Consider the following 23115-nt stretch of genomic DNA (forward strand, 5'->3'; position numbering starts at 1 on the left):
TCAGCCCCCTTGCACTGTATCAGTCATCATGCACTGAGCATGCCAGCTTCACACAATATCATTTGCTTGCAAATGGGCCTGGCCTCAGCACTGAGACACATTCTTTGGTATCTGTTTCTTGGCCTGTGATTTGTCCTGTCTCTAGCACTATCAGCATAAAGTAATTTTAATAGCTTCTGATAGTTTGCTTGTAGAAGGTAAAGAATGCACTACAGATTGTGTCAGGTAGCTTTCTATGGCATGTAACGTGGTAGAGGCCCTCATGAAGGTGATAGCCAAACAAAGAGTATGGAAAAATAAGAACCCTATTTTGAGTGGTATTTAATTGCCCCCCTGTCCTGGTTTCAGCTGAGAGGGTTAATTTTCTTCATAGTAGCTAGTATGGGGCTATGTTTTGGATTTCTGCTGGAAACAGTGTTGATAATATAGAGATGTTTTTGTTATATGGACCTGTTGTTGTTGAGCAGTGCTTACTCAGAGTCAAGGTCTTCTCTGCTTCTCGCACTGCCCTGCCAGCAAGTAGGCTGGGGGTGCACAAGAAGTTGGGAGGGGACACAGCTGGGACAGCTAACCCCAATCGACCAAAGGGATATTCCATGCAATATGACATCATGCTCAGCATATAAGGGTCTGGGGAAAGAAGAAGGAAGGGGAGGGATGTTCAGAGTGATGGTGTTTGTCTTTCCAAGTAACCATTACGCATGATGGCGCCTTGCTTTCCTGAAGATGGCTGAACACCTGCCTGCTGATGGGAAGTAGTGAATGAATTCCTTGTTTCACTTTGCTTGCATGCACGGCTTTTGCTTTACCTATTAAACTGTCTTTGTCTCAACCTGCGAGTTTTCTCACTTTCACCCTTCCAATTCTCCCCCCATCCCACTGCGGGGGAGTGAGTGACTGACTGACTGCATGGTGCTTAGTTGCTGGCTGAGGTTAAACCACGGTAATTACTTTTTGCAATTTTTCTTTAAAAAAATCTATCCATTCTAAGGTAGATTGAAATAAGGCATTCCATGAAAGTTTAGGGGTTTTGACATGTAATTGTCAGTGTGACAAAATCTCAGCATTTCAGTGCTTTATTGATTGAAAAATGTTTGTGTGATTTTAAATGGATGTGGTTTTTTTTCTTTGCGTAATGGTTTTCTGCACAGTCATTATAAATTTTTATTATATTTAGGCTTTTTTCTTCAATCACAAGTTTAGCAATTTACTTTTTTTTAATGAAATTTGATTTTCAGGTATATTTGTACACCTATCATAAGTTAAAAAAATTAAAAATTATTTTTAGAAAAGAAAAACAAAGACCCAAACATTCAGTAATAAAATTGAGAGTTGACAGTACTGAGGCCACTTAGGCAGGGAGGAAAGACTTGTTATATCTTACAGTACTCAATTTCTTAAGACATTGTGCTCAACAATAAAAGCTAAGAGAAAGAAGAGGAGGGGAGGGGGGAGGGGGAGAGCATTCATTATTGAGGCATTTGTCTTCCAGAGCAACTGCTACACATAGTGAGGCTGTACTTCCCAGGAAGTGGCTGGACATCTCCTGCTGATGGGAAGTAGAGAATAATTTTTTTTGCTTTCCTTTGCTTCTACATGTGGCCTTTGCTTTTTTTTTATTAAACTGCCTTTCTCTTGACCCACGGGTTTTTCGTCTTTTCTAATTCCCCTGTCCCACTGAGGAGGAGGAGTGATGGAGCAGCTTGGTGGGAACCTGGTGGTCAGCCAAAGTTAACCCATCACAGATAGAAGGAAGAAATTTTTTACGATGAGGGTGGTGAGACACTGGAACAGGTTGCCCAGGGAAGTTGTGGATGCCCCATCATTGGAAGTGCTCAAGGTCAGGTTGGATGGGGCTTTGAGCAACCTGATCTAGTGGAGGGTGTCCGTGCCCACAGCAGGGGGGTTGGACTATGTCCCGATCCGATATCGGGGAGGTTTCGATACGATCCCAAGAGCGAGATTAAGACACAAACGAGGTCAAATGCCGTACACCAGAAACAGTTTTTTTATTATGGAAAGAGTAAAAAAGAAAAGGTAAAGGTAACCGATAAGAGCGATAGGACAGGGCAGAAAAGAAAGGCAGAAAACCAAGCTAGACTCCGGGGTAGAATCGCAAGAATAGTCACTGCCACGGATCCACGGTGTCTCGGTGGGGGAAAGGGGTCCAAATCTCTGGTTCTGCGACGGCGGACGAAGACGCGGGTCCACAGCGTCCCGTGGACGAAGGCACGGCACGGGTCCACAGCGTCTCGGAGGTCCGTCTCGGGAGGGTCCAAATCTCTTGCTCTGTGGCGGTGGGCGAAGGCGCGCCATCCTCAACTTGGCGGTCCCCTTTTATACTGGTGGTGGTCTTCACGATGGCACGTACGACACGTCTTCCACATTCCTGCACATGCATACACACAGTTCCAGCCCCATTCTTCACACGACTGTTATCTGACTCCGTGGTGCGTGATCCGGCAAGGCGTTTTTCGAAGGTTGAAAGTCTCGATGACCCGGCAATCGTCCTTACGACCCGGCAATCATCCTTACGACCCGGCAATTGCCCTTATTGCACTCAGTAGCTGAAGGGGTTTCCCGCTTGAGCAAAGCAATCTTTGAGACAAAAGTTCTTTCAGTCCGGTTTCTCACAGACTAGATTATCTTTGATGGTCCCTTTCAACCCAAACCATTCTATGATTAAGATTTTAATGGGAAGACCCATGCAACTGCCTTATACAGCACCCTTAACTCCCAAAGAGGCAAACTTAAAGTTGACAGATGACACTCTTCTAAAATATTGTCAGGCAGTAATGAAATGTGTTAGGACTTTTCACACAGAGCCAAAAGAAGCCTTATCTGAACCCGCCACTCAAGTCTGTCACTCCTTGAAACCAGGAGACTGGGTCTACGTTAAGGTATACCAGCAAAACACACACTTCAACCATGCTGGAAGGGACCATATCAGGTACTGTTAATTACTAATACTGCAGGAAAATGCAAGGGTCTGCTCAACTGGAGCCATGCTTCCCAGTGTAAAAGGGTCACACCACCTTCAGACACAACACAGAGTGTATCAACTGTCACAGCAGAGCTGAATGATCTGGACGAACTTCCTTTGATCAAATGTCAACAGAAGAACAATCTACAGCCCTGCAAATTGACTTTGATGACCCAGTTTTTATAACCTGAACCTGTCGAATATTTCTGGAAATCATAGCTTTGTTTGCTGTGGGATTTTGCATTTGGGTTTATATTACTGGTCATATAGTACTAACCGGTAAGAATTGTTATATGATAAGATCTTATTATGAGGGGTATGAGGGGTATGTCGCTCTAAGGTCTGTAAGATATTGCCTATTAATTGGACTGGCACTTTTACATTAGAATGGGGTTTTCATGGCATCTCAGTACAGATTCGCAGATTCACAGATTGGTAGGGGTTGGAAGGGACCTCTGGAGATCACCTAGTCCAACTCCCCTGCTAGAGCAGGAACACCTAGAGCATGTTGCACAGGATGGGGTTCAGGCGGGTTTTGAGTATCTCCAGAGAAGGAGACTCCACAACCTCTCTGGGCGACCTATTCTGTAACCGATGTGTTTAACTTTTTAACCATGGTGATGGGATCAAGATGAGATTATTAGCGGTAATAGGGAATGAGAAAAACATTTTAGGAATGAGAACCTGAGAGCTTGGTGGTACCATAGAACTGATAAACTGCGTGGTTGGTACATGAGCCAAATAATATTTCATTTTCTGTCAAAATCATGTCCTTTGAGTGAACTTTGTTCATTATAATCTCATTATAATACCAAAACACACCTCCATGCTAAAAGCTACCCACCTCCAAGGTACGACCACCCCTCACTGGGCATGCTCTCTGAATTTCTTTAAGTATATAGCTTTAAAAGCAAAGCGAGAAAGTTTTACACCAGTCATAATGAAGTAACTATGTAACTATGTGATGTAATTGTAACCATGTGTGTACTGAGAATATAAATATGTGCATGTTCGTAGGCTAGGTATGCACGTTGGGTGGAGCTATCCCCCGTGCATCCAGCGCTGCAATAAAGAATGCCTGCCTTTTAACACTACATTGGTGTTACGAGGTTTATTCCCGGATTTCGGTGACAATTCCAGTGCTCGGTCACCCTCAAAGTGAAGAAGTTTTTCCTCATAGTCAGATGGAACTTCCTGTGTTCCAGTTTGTGCCCATCGCACCTTGTCCTGTCACTGGGCACCACCAAAAAGAGTTTGGCCCCTTCCTCTAGACATCCACCCTTTAGATATTTATAAGCATTGATGAGATCCCCTCTCAGTCTTCTCTTCTCCAGGTGCGTTGGGTTTGTGTGGCAAGGTTTTGGTAGCGGGTGGGGGGGGCTACAGGGGTGGCTTCTGTGAGAAGCTGCTAGAAGCTTCCCCTGTGTCTGATAAAAGCCAATGCCAGCCGGCTCTAAGACAGACCCGCCGCTGGCCAAGGACAAGCCAATCAGCGCCTCTGTGATAACATATTTAAGAAGGGAAAAAACCAGTTAGAGAGAGCTTTTGCAGCCGGAGAGAGGAGTGAGAAGATGTAAGAAACTCTGCAGATACCAAGGTCAGTGAAGAAGGAGGGGGAGGAGGTGCTCCAGGTGCCGGAGCAGAGATCCCCCTGCAGCCCGTGGTGAAGACCATGGTGAAGCAGGCTGTCCCCCTGCAGCAGCCCATGGAGGAAGGATGAGGGGGTGTAGAGATTCCACCTGCAGCCCGTGGAGGACCCCACGCCGGAGCAGGTGGAGGCACCTGAAGGAGGCTGTGACCCCGTGGGAAGCCCACGCTGGAGCAAGGTCCTGGCAGGACCTGTGGACCCGTGGAGAGAGGAGCCCACGCCAGGGCAGGTTTGCTGGCAGGACTTGTGACGCCGTGGGGGACCCCATGCTGGAGCAGTCTGGTCCTGAAGGTCTGCACCCCGTGGGAGAGACCCACGCTGAAGCAGTTCGTGAAGGACTGTAGCCTGTGGGAGAGACTCACGTTGGAGAAGGTCGTGAAGGACTGTCTCCCGTGAGAGGGACCCCATGCTGGAGCAGGGGAATGATGAGAGGAGTCCTCCCCCTGAGGATGAAGAAGCAGCAGAAAGAACGTGTGATGAACTGACCGTAACCCCCATTCCCCGTCCCCCTGTGCTGCTGAGTGGGGGCGGAGGTTGAAGCCGGGAGTGAAGTTGAGCCCAGGAAGATGGGAGGGGTGGGGGGAGGTGTTTTAAGATTTGGTTTTATTTCTCACTCCTCTACTCTGTTTTGCGCAGTAATAAATTAGATGAATTCCCTCTCTCAGTTCAGTCTGTTTTGCTCGTGACGATAATTAGTGAGTGATCTCTCCCTGTCCTTATCTCGACCCATAAGCTTTTCGTTGTACTTTTTTTCTCCCCCAGCTAATGAACGAGGGGAGTGATACAGCGGCTCTGGTGGGCACCTGGCCCCCAGCCAGGGTCAACCCACCACACCAGTCTAAACAGACCCAGTTCTCTCAGCCTTTCCTCATCAGAGAGATGCTCCAGTCCCCTAATCATCTTTGTAGCCCTCTGCTGGACTCTCTTCCCTGTCTTTCTTGGACTGGGGAGCCCAGAACTGGACACAGTACTCCAGATGTGGCCTCACCAGGGCAGAGTAGAGGGGAAGGATAACCTCCCTCGACCTCCTGGCCACGCTCTTCTTAATGCCCCCCAGGATACCATTGGCCTTCTTGGCCACAAGGCCACACTGCTGGCTCATGGAGAGCTTGTTGTCCACCAGGACTCCCAGTTCCTTCTCTTGAGAGCTGCTTCCCAGCAGGTCAACCCCTAACCTGTACTGGTGCATGGAGTTTTTCTTCCCTAGGTACATTTGCCCTTATTGCATTTCATATGGTTCCTCTTTGCCCACTTCTGTAGCCTGTCCAGGTCTCGCTGAATGGCAGCACAGGCTTCTGGTGTGTCGGCCACTCCTCCCAGCTTAGTATCATCAGCAGACTTGCTGAGGGTACACTCTGTTCCCTCATCCAGGTCATTGATGAATATGTTGAATAAGACCACACCGCTTATCAGAACGCTCTGGGCTCTGCCATTCAGCCAGTTCTCTACCCACCTCACTGTCCACTCATCCAACCCACACTTCCTAAGCTTGCCTGTAAGGATGTTATGAGAGACGGTGTCAAAAGCCTTTCTGAAGTCGAGGTAGACAATGATGTCCACTGCTCTCCCTTCATCCATCCAGCCAGTCATGCCATCATAGAAGGCTATCAGATGGGTCAGGCATGATTTCCCCTTGGTGAATCCATGTTGACCACTCCCAATAACCTCCTTCTCCTCCACATGCTTATTGATAACCCCCAGAATAAGCTGTTCCATCACCTTTCCAGGGATGGAGGTGAGGCTGACTGGCCTGTAGTTTCCCGGGTCCTCCTTCTTGCCCTTTTTGAAGACCTGAGTGACATTGCCTTTCCTCCAGTCCTCAGGCACCTCTCCTGCTCTCCATGTCCTTTCAAAGATGATGGAGAGCAGCCTAGCAATAACATCTGCCAGCTCCCTGAGCACTCGTGGGTGCATCCCATCAGGACTCATGGATTTGTGCATGTCGAGTTTGCCTAGATGTTTTCTAACCCGATCCTCCTCGACCAAGGGAAGGTCTTCCTTTTGCAAGAACTTCTCTCCTACCTCCAGGGTCTGGACCTCTTCTAGAATGATGAGCACAACTTACCCCAACACACCAAATGAAGCAGAAAATGCTCTGTGCAAAATACACTTGTTATGTGACAAACTGGCTTCCACCAATTTACATGAGCATTCCTCCCCTGGCTAGGAGAAAAGGCTATTGTAAATATATCTCCTGTAACAGAAGAGATGGGCAATGCTACAGTTAATGCTATTTCAACCTTAGATTTAGAGGTAGAACAAGCATCTGCAAAGCAGAATGCCATAATATTATGTGTTCGTCACTCAAAGAGGTATATGCGTATTAGTTAACACCACTTGCTGTATGCATGTAGACCAAGACCAGAGAATAGAAAGAGACATACATAAAATTTGAGGAAAACTAAAGATGAAATACCTGGAGAAAAGCCTTTTTGACTGGTTGGGATGGCTCCCAGACATGGGAGGATGCTCAGGAAAAGCTGCTTAAAACAACATTGAAGTATATTTTGTTAGGATGATTAACTTTGGTGGTTCTGTATGTATTCATGTATGGGTCAATTGATCTTATGTTGTGGCAAATTGTTATGTGAGAAGATGCAATGAGGCGTGGCTTAAGCAGAGGTCAGAGTAATGATGCTGAGTGCATTGGGGAATGGGGAAGAAGAGAAGGAAGAAGTGCTTGGACTAATGACTATAAATGATTATAAAATCTAGAGGCAAGAATGGATGATGGGACAGCACGGCCCACATGGTGATCGATCCTGGCTCCCAGGAGTCATGAGCAGGGTGTCTGCGGTCCTTCTACTGTACTCTAGATCTTTAAGACAAAGATGGTGTGGGACTACAAGTTTCAAAGTGTCTCATATATAGTAATATAAAACTGTTTCTGTTCTGACCTGATATAAATTGTAATTCTAGTTATTTCCGCAACACAGCTCAGGTTGGATCACTGATGTACTTGCCCATTTCCTCATGAGGTTCATCCTGCATTGGTTCGAGTGGCTCCTGCTGTGGTACTTTTGACATACGACCATCATACAGCCATCATAAACTAAAGAACTTGGAGGGTAGTGTCCAAACCTGTGACACCTGCATATTCATAAGCAACAGGGTGGAGGAGTGCACCTACCAGAGCAGCGAGGAATGCTCCCCAACCCTCTCCAAATCAAGAACCGTAAGTCCAGCCACCTCAAGTGCGTGTATACCAACGCACATAGTCTGGGCAACAAACAAGAGGAACTGGAGCTCCATGCCCAGTCTGAGAATTATGATGTCATAGGAACCACAGAAGCTTGGTGGGAAAACTCACATGACTGGAAGACCACAATGGATGGCTACAAACTCTTTTGGAAAGATAGGAAGGGAAGAACAGGAGGTGGAGTTGCACTTTATGTAAAAGAAAAATTCGAGTGTATGGATGTGAGCTCTGGAGACCACAAAAGTTCTATCGAATGCCTTTGGATCAGGATTAGAGGGATTGTCACCAAAGGGAATCTTATGTTAGGTATCTGTTACTGACCTCCCAATGAGGCTGACGAGACTGACAAAACCTTACTTTGGCTGCTCAAGGAAGTCTTGGGCCAACAGAACCTGGTCCTCATGGGTGACTTCAATTACCGGGACATTTGTTGGGAAAACACCACAGCGGTGCACAGATCATCCATCAGGTTCCTGGAATGCATTGAGGACTGCTTCCTGCTACAGATGCTGGATGTGCCGACTAGGAACAGCGTATTGCTACATTTACTACTCACAAACTGAGAAGACTAACTTGACAGCATAACTACCAATGGTAGCCTTGGATACAGCAACCACAACATTGTGGAGTTTAGGATCCTGCCAGGCACGCTGAAGACCAGTACTAGTACAAAGACCCTGGATTTTAGAAGAGCCAACTTCAATAGGCTCAGAGCCCAGCTGCGAGGGATTCCATGGGAAGCATCCATGGAGGGCAAAGGAGCTTGTAAGTGCAGCCTCCTGGAAGCACAAGAACAGTCCATCCCCTACAAAGGGAAAGGAAGAAGGCAGAAGAAGAGACCACCCTGGCTTAACAATGACCTTTTGGGTGTGCTTAAAAGCAAAAAAAAAGAAGCATACTGGCTTTGGAAATGCAACCAAATACAAGAACCTTGCTAGGGCATGCAGAGATGTAGTCAGGAAGGCTAAGGCTCAGCTAGAACTGAAATTGGCAAGAGATGTCAAGAACAAGAAGAAAAGGTTCTTCAGATAAGTGAGCAGTAAGCAGAAGCACAGGGAAGACATAGGCCCATTGCTAAACAGGGTGGGAAAACTAGTCACTAATAATGCTGACAAGCCAGAGGTTCTGTCGTGGTTTAGGCCCAGCCGGCAGCAAGGTACCACGCGGCCGCTCGCTCACCCCTCCCCCAGCACGATGGGGAGGAGAAGTATAACAAAAGGCTTGGGTCGAGATAAGGACAGGGAGAGATCACTCACTAATTATCATCACGAGCAAAACAGACTGAACTTAGAAAAGAGATTCATCTAATTTATTACTAAACAAAACAGAATAGAGCAATGAGAAAATAACATCAAGTCTTAAAACACCTCCCCCCACCCCTCCCATCTTCCCGGGCTCAACTTCACTCCCGGCTTCAACCTGCTCCCCCCTCAGCGGCACGGGGTGGGGGTGGGGGGCGGGGAATGGGGGTTGCGGTCAGTACAGCGCACGTTGTTTCTGCCGCTTCTTTGTCCTCAGGGGGAGGACTCCTCTCATTGTTCCCCTGCTCCAACATGGAGTCTCTCCCACGGGCTACAGTCCTTCACGAACTGCTCCATCGTGGTCTCTCCCACGGGGTGCAGACATTCAGGAGAAAACTGCTCCAGCGTGGGGTCCCCCATGGGGTCACAAGTCCTGCCAGCAAACCTGCCCTGGCGTGGGCTCCCTTCTCCACGGGTCTACCGGTCCCGCCAGGGACTTGCTTCAGCCTGGGCTTCCCACGGGCCACAGCCTCCTTCGGGTGCCTCCACCTGCTCCGGCGTGGGGTCCTCCACGGGCTGCAGGTGGAATCTCTACACCCCCTCATCCTTCCTCCATGGGCTGCTGCAGGGGGAACAGCCTGCTTCACCATGGTTTTCACCACGGGCTGCAGGGGGATCTCTGCTCCGGCGCCTGGAGCACCTCCTCCCCCCTCCTCCTGCACTGACCTTGGTGTTACATCTTCGCACTTCTCTCTCCGGCTGCAAAAACTTCCCCCCAACTGTTTTTGTTTTTTTTTTTTTCCCCTTCTTAAATATGTTATCACAGAGGCGCTGATTGGCTTGGCCTTGGCCGGGGGCGGGCCCATCTTGGAGCTGGCTGGCATTGGCTCTGTCAGACACTGTGGAAGCTTCTAGCAGCTCCTCACAGGAGCCACCCCTGTAGCCCCCCCCACCCGCTACCAAAACCTTGCCACGCAAACCCAACACAGGTTCTCAATACCTTTGCCTCTGTCTTTACTGGCGTAGCTGGACCCCGGATCACAGGATCAAGTAACTACGACAAACATGTGTCGACCCACCAGTAGTGGAGGATGGGCTGGTCTGCGACATCTTTCAAGGGCTCAACCCACATAAATCTATGGGCCTGGACGGAATCCACTCCAGGGTGTTAAGAGAAGTGGCTGACACTGTTGCAAGACCACCGTCTATAACCTTTGAAAAGTCCTGGAGATCAGGGGATATCCCTGATGACTGGAAGAGGGCAAATGTCACACCCATCTACAGGAAGGGCCCAAAAGAGGACCCAGGAAACTACAGGCCCATTAGTCTTACTTCAGTCCCTGGGAAAGTAATGGAACGAGTCCTCCTAGAAACTATCACAAACCAAATGAAGCAGGTGATTGGGAAAAGCCAGCACAGATTTACCAAAGGCAAATCATGCCAGACTAACCTGATCACCTTCTACAACAAAATAACATCTTCTGTTGACGTGGGGAGAGCAGTGGATGTCGTTTACTTGGAATTCATCAAAGCGTTTGACACTGTTTCCCACAGCCTTCTCCTGGACAAACTGGCAAGATACAGACTGGATGGGTGGTCTGCAAGATGGGTAGGAAATTGGCTAACAGACTGCCTTCAGAGAGTGGTGATCAATGGTTTTTACTCAGGCTGGCAGCCTGTCACAAGTGGGGTCACCCAGGGATCAATACTGGGCCCCATGCTGTTCAATATCTTCATAAATGATCTGGACGATGGGATTGAAAGCACCCTCACCAAGTTTGCTGATGACACCAAACTGGGTGGTGAGGTGGACATGTCAGAAGGGGGAGCCATCTTATAGACAGACCTGGACAGCCTGGAAGAGTGGGCTAGCAAGAACAGTGTGATGTTTAACAAAGACAAGTGCAAAGTCCTGCACCTGGGATGACATAACCAAAGAGGCCAGTACAGGCTAGGATCTGTGTGGCTGGGGAGCAGCCTTGCTGAAAGGGACCCGGGGGGTCCTGGTGGACAACAAGCTGAACGTGAGTCAGCAGTGCGCTGCTGCAGCAACAAAGGCAAATGGGATCCCAGGCTGCATCCGCAGGAGTGTTACTAGCAGAGATAGAGATGTGATCATCTCACTCTACTCAGTGCTTGTCAGGCCGCACCTGGAGTACTGTGTCCAGTTCTGGTCCTCTGTGGTGGTGCAGCCCCCCAGGCCACTCTGAGATCGCAGGATAAGCCCCATTGTGCTGCTATCTTGGATACAAGTGCAGTGTCTTAGGTTTCAGACACTCTGGCCACACTCAGGCCATCTGCTCCCTGAACTGTCTACCAGAATGACTCAGCATGAACTGTGGCCAGAATGGAGAATACTGACCAAAGTCAATCATCTTGAGATCCTATAAGTAGCAATCCAAAAGTGAGACCTTTTGAGCTCTCTGGGACAGCAGCGGGCTGTGTGACCCAGTATCTCCCCCTGAGCTGGGACGCCTCTCAGGGTAGATTTCATGAGGATTCTAAGATCGTCCGTCAACAATTTTGCGAGAACTCAAAAACCAGATTTCGCGAGGTTCACTGACTGTCCATTGATGAATGCCGGCACGTAGAAGTGAGTAATTCATGAAACTCACAAAAAAGGAAATTTTAATCATAGGTTAACCTCTGTGTGTGTGCGCGTGCGCGTGCAATTTGGTTCAGAACTATTTGCCTGTCTGTCTGTGTGTGTGTAATTTGATCCAGGATTGTCTGCTTGTCTGTATGTGTGATTTGATTTAACCTCCATCTATCTGTGCAACCTTGTTGTAAGTTTTGGGCGACCCTTGCCTTTCTCAAATCTTTAACTAAGTCGCTATTTTGTTTGTAACAAATTCCATTGAATCGCTCAGTTAAATTGGCTGATGATGAAGTGCTGTTAATAATTATGCAATCTAATATTGTGATCTATCTCAAATATTAATAAATCTTAAATTGCTGCTAAACCAAAGCCATGCAACAAAATCTCATTCACAGCATCCTTACAATTCAAGAAAGATGCACACAGACTGGAGAGGGTCCGAGAGAGGGCTACAAAGATGATCAAAGGGCTGAAGAACCTGCCCTATGAGGAAAGACTGAAGGAGTTAGGTATTTTCTCCCTGGAGAAGAGGAAACCTCCTCACAGTATTCTAGTACTTAAAAGGCAGCTACAAAGAGGAGAGAGGATCTCTTCACAAGGAGCCCCATGGAGAAGACAAGGGGCAATGGGTACAAGTTGCACTGATGTTGTCTGAAAAGCAGATTTGTTGCCTGGTGTGCAATAAGTCAATTCTCACACACACAGGAGATTGCTTTTTATTCAGGCCTGGGTGCTCGGTGGATTTCCATCAAATCAAGCACACCTAATGCCGGTTCTCTTATATTTATTTTTACACAAAAGTTACAAATTAGTACACTCCCCGTTACAATGATCTGTTCATATTTCTTTGCTTAGTATGTAAACTAGAACACATGCTCAGTTCCTTTCTCCGCCTTGATCTTTTGAGTAGGTGGTATAATTTGGGTAGGGGGCTCATGGGTCGGTGGTCACGGAGACCCTGGCCCAAATTACCTTTCCCCTAGTTTCTCAATACTTCTGGCACTTCCAAATGGTTCTTCAGGGTCTGCTGATCAGACTAACAATTTATCAGTTATGCTTCTACCTCTTGACAATCACGTCTTAATTGATACATTGTTTGGATAAATATTAACTAACATAGGGGTAGGACTGTACAATAGCCATCCTTAGTAGTACCTAGCAACTATCTACAAAACTGTCTGTAACATTCTTCACTATGGAACTATGAAAAAGTATCTGTAACGTCTTAGCTACAGAATCATGATTAACTTTTAAATTCGATGCAAGATATCACTGATGATGTAGGAAAAATAAGAGTTAAGACTGTGCAAAGTATATGCCACCTCAAGTATCCTTGATAGTATGTTCTGAAACCATAGTAACCAGAGTAGGACCTCTCAATGGACCAAGGATTTAAAACAATAGGTATTGCGATCTCTCAATGGGCTAGGGGTTTAGAAAAATAGAACCCTTTAAGGTATGCGGTTTAGAAAAATATGACCGTTCAAGGTATTCTTTCCTTATTGCAAGTGTATAAAAAAATATGTCTAGCCTTGGAATAGTATCAAGAAATAGTGTATCCTCAACTCACTTGTATTCATTTTAATATTAAAATGTACACCCCTTTGTGAATAATGAGCATGCTAATTAGAAGACCTCCCCAAATGTTTGAAACATGAAATAAAATGCATATGTGTGGTGAAGGCAGGTGAAAGGTGGTTAAGGAAGTTTAAGAACACCAATAGGCTACATCTTGTTATTATAAAAAAGGCACGCTGGATGCACTCGGTGTGCTGGCTGGTGTTAGATGCCTGGCACCCTATTCTGGCCAGAATTGAAATAAACAAATATCTTGACTCTGTGTGTGATTGGCTCTTTGCACACCAGGTGAAGAACCCAGATTTGGGACAACACCACGAGACATTTCATCTCAATATAAGAAAGAAATTTTTGCAGTGAGAACAATCAGTCACTGGAACAACCTCCCCAGGGATGTGATAGAGTCCCCAACGCTGGAAGTTTTCAAGATGTGATTGGACAGGGTGCTAGATAATCTCATTTAGGCTCCCTTACCCATGAAAGTTTGGATCAGATGAATTTTTTGAGGTCCCTTCCAACCTGAGCTGTTGTATTATTCTATGATTCCAATCATGGCATCTTACAATTCAAATCATGGGTTATTTTCCCCCAAGGTTAAATCTCTGAGGTAAACACTGGATTTCCTCATCTTCCTGCATTATACACCAAGGAGACCTGGATCCTTGAGTGAAAGCAGTCCCACAGATGGGTTTGCCTTTTCCTGAGGAAGGAGTAACCTACACTTTCTTTCCCAGCCAGTTCCCTACGTGCACTATGGGGACCATATCTCCTCCCATAGTATGCAGGGGTTTTGTTTGGGCAGGGCCATATCAGTTTGCAGAGCCTCTGGCTTCTGCTAAATTTATATCCCAGTCCATCTGTGTGTTGCACACAGACGTCCTGATGTGTCATGGGCCCACCAAGCTCTGAATAGCTCATCGTTACATTTCCAGTAAAGGTCTACCTGAGCCACTTCAGTTCTAGCAGCCTGGTCTACCTGCTCATTGTTTTGATGTTGTTCGGTGCCATTGTAAAAGGGTATAAGAAATTTACCAGACATGAGTTACCCTAGGTTTGCTTTATTGCAGCGCTGGATGCACGGGGGAAACAGCTCCACCCAACGTGCATGCAGGTGATTACCAACACACAGGTTATATAGAATCAAAATATACATATTCATTATTTTTCCAAGAAAAGGCAGTCCTACGATAAACATTTCTTGGAATTCATTTACATATTCTCCTCCCGGTCACGCATGCTCAGTGATTTGAGCCGGTGGTCCTCAAGGGGTCTCTGGTGGTCGTCAGTGGTTGCACACCCGTGCCCACTGGATAACCCTCTTCTTACGGGCATGCGCAGTATCCTTGCTGTGGATGCACCTGTCCATAACAACTTACTTCATAAGATTAATATTCCCGGGCCTATTGTCCGGTTGGGTAGGGACTGTACATGGAACATAGCAGCATTGTACCTTGCCATGGTCAGTTAGCTTCATTACCTATTACCTTGGTTACAAACTAATTATTCCAAACTAGTCATTCTATAGTTTCTGTCTCACGGCCTCTATCCCACGATTACATTTCCCCCTTTTTGGAAGTTTTCCTTCCAGGCCTTGAGTAGCTTTCTGATTAGCATAAGTTTTCTTATAGCTAAGCTTCTATATTTTCTACTGATGAAGATAATGAGCTAGTCCATCAAAGAGCAGCTAGAAATAGAATTTTAAGAAGTTTTTCTCTAAGAAGCACTGTGACTCGGAGTTGACATGGACTGCAGTCAGGACATACATCAGCATCCTTCCAGTACCTAAAGGGGGCCTACAAGGAAGCTGGAGAGGGACTTTTTACAAGGGCATGTAGTGATATGATGAGGGGTAATGGCTTTAAACTGAAAGAGGGTAGATTTAGATTAGATATTAGGAAGAAATTCTTCTTTATGAGCGTGGTGAGGCACTGGAACAGGTTGCCCAGAGAAGCTGTGGATGCTCCCTCCCTGGAAGTGTTCAAGGTCAGATTGGATGAGGCTTTGGGCAACCTGGTCTAGTGGAGGGTGTCCCTGCCCATGGCAGGGGGGTTGGAACTAGATGATCTTTAAGGTCCCTTCGAACCCACACCATTCTATTATTCTATGAAACTATACTGTTCTTTTGGGGCATAGGAGTCTCAAGCTCAGATCCATAATATACATCATTTCTCTTGCAATAACTTAGGAGATCACCATTTTGACAAGAAAACATTGGTTAAAAAGTATGTTATGTTAAAAAAAAAGGTCACTTTTTTATGTTATTCATACAAATAGTTGCAAAGAGAACACAGATATCTTGCAATAATGATATATGCAAATTTGTAGACAATCTCTTAGGGTATCCAAGGATAACCCAACCCATTCTATGATTCTGTGATTCTATCATGATGCAAAATGCGATGTATAGCAATTGTTTCTTATCTGACATTGAAGAAACACAGACTGTGGAGAGATATGGCTGTTTCACATATCAGAATTCCCAAAAATTGTTTTTTCTAGTTATATCGGCATATGTCATAAAAAAGTATAACGTCTCCATCACAGACCTCCCTCCAAATACAGACATGTGGGGTGGCCCCTCACTACAAGAAAGACATTGAGGTGCTGGAGTGTGTCCAAAGAAGGGAAACAAAGCTGGTGAAGGGTGTAGAGAACAAGTCTTATGAGGAGCATCTGAGGGAACTGGGGTTGTTTAGTCTGGAAAAAAGGAGGCTGAGGGGAGACCTTATCGCTCTCTACAACTACCTGAAAGGAGGTTGTAGCAAGGTGGGTGTTGGTCTCTACTCCCAAGTAACAAGCGATAGGACAAGAGGAAATGGCCTCAAGTTGTGCCGGGGATGTTTAGATTGGATATTAGGAAAAATTTGTTCACTGAAAGGATGGTCGAGCTGTCCTGGTTTTTGCCTGGCATAGAGTCAGTTTTCTCAAGAAGCTCGGAAGGGATACAGACAGGACAGCTGACCCAAACTAGCCAAAGGGGTATTCCATACCATACGATGTCATGCTCACTATATTTTACCTTTTTCTTCCAGTTCTCCTACCGGTCCCACTGGGTGAGGGAGGAGTGAGTGAGCGGCCATGTGGTGCATAGTTGCCGACTGGGGCTAAACCAGTCCTTTTTCAGGCCCAACGTGAGGCCTGAAGGGTTCAGACAATGACAGATCTGACAAGAGCATGTTAAAACAAATTTGTTATACACATTTATTATATTAGTTAAGTAGTTGCTGGTCACAATGGTGTTTTGTTTGTTCACATGGTTGTGTTATGTAAATCATTACTTACTGTATGCATTCCCTGTGGCACCGTTTATCACCTCTGGGAGAGGGATCAGGATTCTCATTTTGCTGTAATATCGATTTATGATATGATAACATCACTTGGTCATGAGGCTAAGCTGCTATTTATATGTGGCATTGCTGTCATGCCCATACATCAGACAACATCTCTCAGAACTGATGAATAATTGCTCCCAATCTATGGGGAAGATGGGGGGGAGATACTTTCTCCAGCTCTTTCACCTCACCTTTTTCCTTCATACTAGTTACAACAGCTTTTGAGAATTTTGAATACCCTTGGGATGTTCAAGACAGCATGCTCCTATTGCTATGTCTCCTGAATGTGGTCCAGGTCTTGTTTAGGGCTGAAAGATTTGTTTTAAGAATACCACTCAGATATCTGCCCCGAGGCTGAATAGTCAGGGCTGGCATGGCACGTGGGAGAATATGGGCGGGTATCTAGAGAACTTCTCACCCCCAATGGTTTGGAACTTCACTCCAGAACAACTACAGGACCCTGATAAAGTGATAGAATATTTGAAAGGAAAATGCTGTGGCTATTCCAAAGAGGCACAACTTACTGCATTGTGCTGGGCCCTGGCCACTATCTACCAAACACTGCTCGATATTAGGCAGTGCCCTGAGGGGGAAGAGAGGGAAAACAGAGCAACTGGCACTGTGGCTACTCAAATCCCTGTGACAGGCACTGCAGCTGAAACAAAAAAACATCCCATGCAGGTATCAGTCACCCCTATACAGCAGTACACAAGAAAATCAGTTTGCTTAGTAAGGGAAGACGATGAACCTGGACCATCATGAGAACAGGAAGAAGAGCCAGAACCAGAAGTGATCACCTGATCACTGTCCCTCGGTGAGCTGCGAGATATGCAAAAAGATTTCAGCCACTATCCAGGCGAGCACATTGTTACCTGGCTGCTCCGATGCTGGGATAACAGGGCCAGTAGCCTGGAACTGGAGGGCAGGGAGGCCAAGCAGCTGGGATCCCTGTCTAGGGAAGGGGCCATTGACAAGGTGATTGGGAAAAAAAACCCAAGCCCTCAGCTTCTGGATGTGACTTCTGTCAGGTGTGAGGGAAACGTATCCCTTCAGCAAAGATGTAGATTTTACCTGTGTGACTATGGAGTGGACATGAGGAAGTGGGATGGAAAACCTACCTAGACCCTAGAGGCACGAGTATGTTAGTTGCAAGGAAAAACAATCAGAAAAGGGGATTCTTCCAGGAAAAATGCTGCTCCAGTTTCCAGCAGGCTGTTCTCCAGCCTGAGTAGAACTGGAAGGGAACAATTAGGTCTCCCCGCAACCTTCTCTTCTCCAGGCTGAACAATCCCAACTCTCTCAGCCTGTCCTCATAGCAGAGGTGCTCCAGCCCTCTGATCAAATTTGTGGCCCTCCTCTGGAATCACTCCAACAGCTCCATGTCTTTCTTGTACTGGGGACCCCAGAGCTGGATGCAGTACTCCAGGTGGGGCCTCACCAGAGCAGAGTAGAGGGGCAGGATCACCTCCCTCGACCTGCTGGTCACACTTCTTTGGATGCAGCCCAGGACACGGTTGGCTTTCTGGGCTGCAAGCGCACACTGCCGGCTCATGTTGAGCTTCTCATCAATCAATACCCCCAAGTCCTTCTCCTCAGGGCTGCTCTCAAGCCATTCATTATCCAGTCTGTATTGATACTGGGGATTGCGCCGACCCACGTGCAGGACCTTGCACTTGGCCTTGTTGAACTTCAGGCGGTTCGCACGGGCCCACCTCTCAAGCCTGTCAAGGTCCCTCTGGATGGCATCCCTTCCCTCCAGCGTGTCGACCACACCACACAGCTTGGTGTCGTCGGCAAACTTGCTGAGGGTGCACTCAGTCCTGCTGTCCATGTCACCAACAAAGATGTTAAACAGTGCCGGTCCCAGTACTGACCCCTGAGGAATGCCACTCGTTGCTGTTCTCCACTTGGACATTGAGCCATTGACCACAAATCTTTGAGTGCGACCATCCAGCCAATTCCTTATCCACCAAGTGGTCCATCCATTGAATCCATGTCTCTCCAATTGAGAGACAAGGATGTCGTGTGGGACAGTGTCAAATGCTTTGCAATGTAATGCAATGATGTCTGTCGCTCTTCCCTTGTCCACCAGCACTGTAACCCCATCATTGAAGGCCACCAAGTTTGTCAGGCAATATTTACCATTAGTGAAGCTGTGTTGGCTGTCACCAATCACCTCCTTGTTTTCCATGTGCCTGAGCATGGTTTCCAGGAGGGTCTGCTCCATGATTTTGCCAGGCACAGAGGTGAGACTGACTGACCTGTAGTTCCCCTTTTTACCTTTCTTAAAAATGGGGATTATGTTTCCCCTTTTCCAGTCTGTGGTGCGTTGACCCTGGCTGAGGGCCAGGTGCCCACCAGAGCCGCTCTATCACTCCCCTCCTTCTCTAGACAGGGGAGAAAAGGTGCAATGAAAAAAGCTTATGGGTCGAGATAAGGACAGGGAGAGATCATTCACTAATTATCGTCACGAGCAAAAAAGACTGAACTTAGAGAGGGAATTCATCTAATTTATTACCAAGGAAAACAGAGTAGAGGAGTGAGAAATAAAACCAAATCTTAAAACACCTCCCCCCACCCCTCCCATCTTCCCGGGCTCAACTTCACTCCTGGCTTCAACCTCCTCCCCCCTCAGCGGCAAAGGGGGACAGGGAATGGGGGTTACGGTCAGTTCATCACGCGGTGTTTCTGCCACTTCTTCATCCTCAGGGGGAGGACTACTCTCATTGTTCCCCTGCTCCAGCATGGGGTCCCTCTCACGGGAGACAGTCCTTCACGACTTTCTCCAACGTGAGTCCTTCCCACAGGCTACAGTCCTTCAAGAACTGCTCCAGCGTGGGTCTCTCCCATGGGGTGCAGACCTTCAGGAGCAAACTGCTCCAACGTGGATCCCCCATGGGGTCACACGTCCTGCCAGCAAACCTGCCCTGGCGTGGGCTCCTCTCTCCACGGGTCCACAGGTCCTGCCAGGAGCTTGCTCCAGCCTGGGCTTCCCATGGGGCCACAGCCTCCTTCAGGTGCCTCCACCTGCTCCGGCGTGGGGTCCTCCACAGGCTGCGGGTGGAATCTCTACACCCCCTCATCCTACCTCCATGGGCTGCTGCAGGGGAACAGCCTGCTTCACCATGGTCTTCACCATGGGCTGCAGGGGGATCTCCGCTCTGGTGCCTGGAGCACCTCCTCCCCCTCCTTCTTTACTGACCTTGGTGTCTGCAGAGTTTCTTACATCTTCTCACTCCTCTCTCTGGCTGCAAAAGCTCTCTCTAACTGTTTTTGTCTTTCTTAAATATGTTATCACAGAGGCGCTGATTGGCTTGGCCTTGGCCAGCGGTGGGTCCTTCTTGGAGCTGGCTGGCATTGGCTCTATCAGACACAGGGGAAGCTTCTAGCAGCTTCTCGCAGAAGCCACCCCTGTAGCCTCCCCCTCTACCAAAACCTTGCCATGCAAACCCAGCACACTTGCTGTCCCAATCCAATGTTGGGGAGGTTTCGATACGTTCCCGAGAGCGAGATTAAGACACAAATGAGGTTAAATGCTATATACTGGAAACAATTTTTATTATGAAAAAAAAGTAAAAACAGTAAAGGTAACCGATAAGAGCGATAGGATAGAGCAGAAAAGAAAGGCAGAAAACCAAGCAAGACTCCAGGATAGAATCGCAAGAATAGTCACCACCATGGATCCACAGTGTCTTGGGGGGGATGTCCAAATCTCTTGTTCTGCGACGGTGGGCGAAAGTGCGCATCCACAGCGTCTCAGGGGTCCCAATCTCTCATTCTGCGACGGTGGGCGAGGGCGCACGCCCCCTCATCTTAGCAGTTCCCTTTAATATCAGTGGTAGTTTTCACGACAGCACATACAACACGGCTCCGCGTTCCTGCGCATGTGCACGCGCTTCTTGCAGTTCCAGCCCTGTTCTTCACGCGACTGTCATCTGACTCAGTGGTGCATGACCCCGCAGGGCGTTTTTCACAAGCTGAAAGTCTCTACGACCCTGTAATCATCCTTATCCCACTCAGTCACCAGAGAGGTTTTCCCGCTTGCATTTTTAGCAGGTTGAAAGTCTCTACGACACGGCAATCGTCCTTATCGCACTCAGCAGCTGGAGGGGTTTCCCCCTTGAGCAAGCAATCTTTGAGGTAAATGTTCTTACAGTCCAGTCTCTCACACCACCCCGTGGCTCAAAGATTGCCTCAGGACCCATGGCGGTTTTGAGAAAAGATAGTTATATAGAAAAGGTTAGAAAAGAGCTCTTCATACAATTTGCACTACTGACGGCGTGGATCGACGTACGGCACGAATTTGCTTAACACCGTCGGGTGAAACAGTAGTTACAAATTGCATGTTGGTTACAACACGTTGAATCAATTGTATAAAACATGGATTAATACATGGTAAAAACATCAGCATGGCAAAACCACATAACAAGTAGAATAAGATTCGCTTAACCCAGGGGCCACCTGGGAGCCAGGAGAATAAGTCAATGTCCCAGCCTTTCCATGTCTGAACAGGGACATGGGCCAGCTTCCGTATTCCTGTGGCGATTTGTTTGACAACTTTCCCATTGTCGTCAATTTTTAAGCAACAGTTAGAATCATTTAGTTTATCACAGGCGCCCCCTTCTTTGGCTAACAGGTAATCGAGAACCATACGATGTTGAAATATTGCCGCTCGCATTTGCGTGGCTTGGTCCGCTAATAGGTCAAGAGCACGGGCTCTCTCGTTAGTGATAATCTCTAGGACGGCTTGCAATCGAATAATGCGGTTTAAATTGTAGATAGGTTCTCGAGCACCACTAACCCACTCATTGGGGTTCCAGGTGGCAGGTCCATAATGTTTTACGATACGTCGAGGGGTCCACTCATCTTGCGTTAATCTTATGTTCCTTCCCATGAGCATCTTTTGCTTTCCAGGCATACTTATTCATTGGGGTTTCCAGTACCAGGGGTACGGCCCCCACAGTGGGGAGTTCGACCAAAATGGGCTGGCCCGGAAAGTGTGACGGGTTCTTGGGATACTCAGAGTCGCATGGGGCTGGCATAATGTTTGGAGCCTTTGGACAAAATGCTGTGATTTTTGGGCATCCATTTATTCCCCAACGACTATTAACACTGGTAACCGCATCCCATAGCTGTTCGGCCCATCCTGGCTTATGCGGCTTAAGGAAGCGCTTCAACAAACCATTAGTTCTTTCTACAATTCCATTCGCCTGCAGATAATACAGAGTACGGTGTACCCACGAGATTCCTTCCCCAGTTGCCCACTCCTGGACTATTTTAGCAGTAAAGTGAGAACCATTATCCGACTGAATCGACCGTGGTTTGGGGAAGGTGCCAAACCACTCTTTCAAAGCTTTCACCGTGTTTTCTCCAGTAGCTCTGGCAAATGCTTCGGCCTGGACTAACCCTGACACTACCTCCACTCCAACCAACACATAATGCTTTCCTTCCGACTTCCGGAAAGGACCAATGTAGTCCACTTGCCAGGTTTCCCACAGCCCTTTCCCCTCCCTCAAGTGTAGGGGATTGTCTTCCAGGGGGTGTCTTTCTAAGCAGGTACGACATTGTTCGCAAGCGGACACACAAGTCTTACATTCCTCCCTAGTAACGGGCCAACCTCGAGCTTGGGCCTCACAGTAGAGGTCTTTGATCACTGAATGTTTCCTCTTCACATGCAACCATTCCAACAATCGCTCCCAGTCTTCTGCTATTTGGGTGTTTTGGAGGGGAGCTAATCGGGCTAACTCGTCAGCTTTGCCATTCCATTGGCTAACAGGGGTATTATCCTGTCGATGGGAAGCCACCCAGGCTACCGCAAACTTTCCCTGTCTAGCAATGGTCAAGGTATCCTGCCACTTCTCTTTCTGCCATATAGGTATCCTGTTGACTTCCCACTCGTTTTGTTCCCAGAATGGAAGCCATTCAGTGCAGCCTTTGAATATGGCATAGGAGTCACTATAGATATAGACAGGAGAGGTAGATTGAGCTTCATGCTGGAAAACACTCCACACTGCAACTAATTCCCCTACTTGAGCACTGCCTTCCCCTTCAGTGATTATTTGTTTATCCGCATCTATGTGGAGTGCTACAGCTCGATATTTCCAAGTTTTCCCTTCTCGCTTAGAGGAAGCATCAGTGAACCAAGCATTCTGCAACTGCTCGGAAAATGGAGGGGCCACTTGTACTACGGGAGGGAGTTTGGGTGTTTCTCTATCTGGGCCCACCTATTCTTGGATGGTTAACCTCTTTGCAGCTCCCTCAGACACTGTAAAAATGTCGCAATAATGTTCTATCTGGGCATACCATTTCCACACGGAGGCTCTCTGAGCCACCCCGTCAGGGGGTGGAGTTCCTGCTGAAACCATTTTGATTACCTTAAATGGGCCTCTAAGCACTAATGGCTGTTGACTACAAACAAACCCTTTCCCCAGGTTGTATATCTTTTTTCGGCATCTTTAAAACTATGGGAGTAGAACCCAATAGGCTGAGTGGGTCCTTCAGGGCCCTTTCGCCATAGATGTATTGACAGTCCGGT

The 23115-nt window shown here is 47.4% G+C and overlaps 1 long non-coding RNA gene across 1 annotated transcript in view; it reads left to right on the top strand.

Annotated features, from left to right (window-relative positions):
- The window catches only part of LOC142599226 (uncharacterized), a 1086559-nt gene that overhangs the window by 702426 nt on the left and 361018 nt on the right, over positions 1–23115 (top strand). Inside the window, exon 3 of the long non-coding RNA XR_012832848.1 lies at positions 4810–4922. This is a non-coding gene — a long non-coding RNA (uncharacterized LOC142599226). The remainder of the gene's footprint in view (positions 1–4809; positions 4923–23115) is intronic.

Source organism: Balearica regulorum, chromosome W, assembly GCF_011004875.1.
Source record: "Balearica regulorum gibbericeps isolate bBalReg1 chromosome W, bBalReg1.pri, whole genome shotgun sequence".
Taxonomy (NCBI): Eukaryota; Metazoa; Chordata; class Aves; order Gruiformes; family Gruidae; genus Balearica; species Balearica regulorum.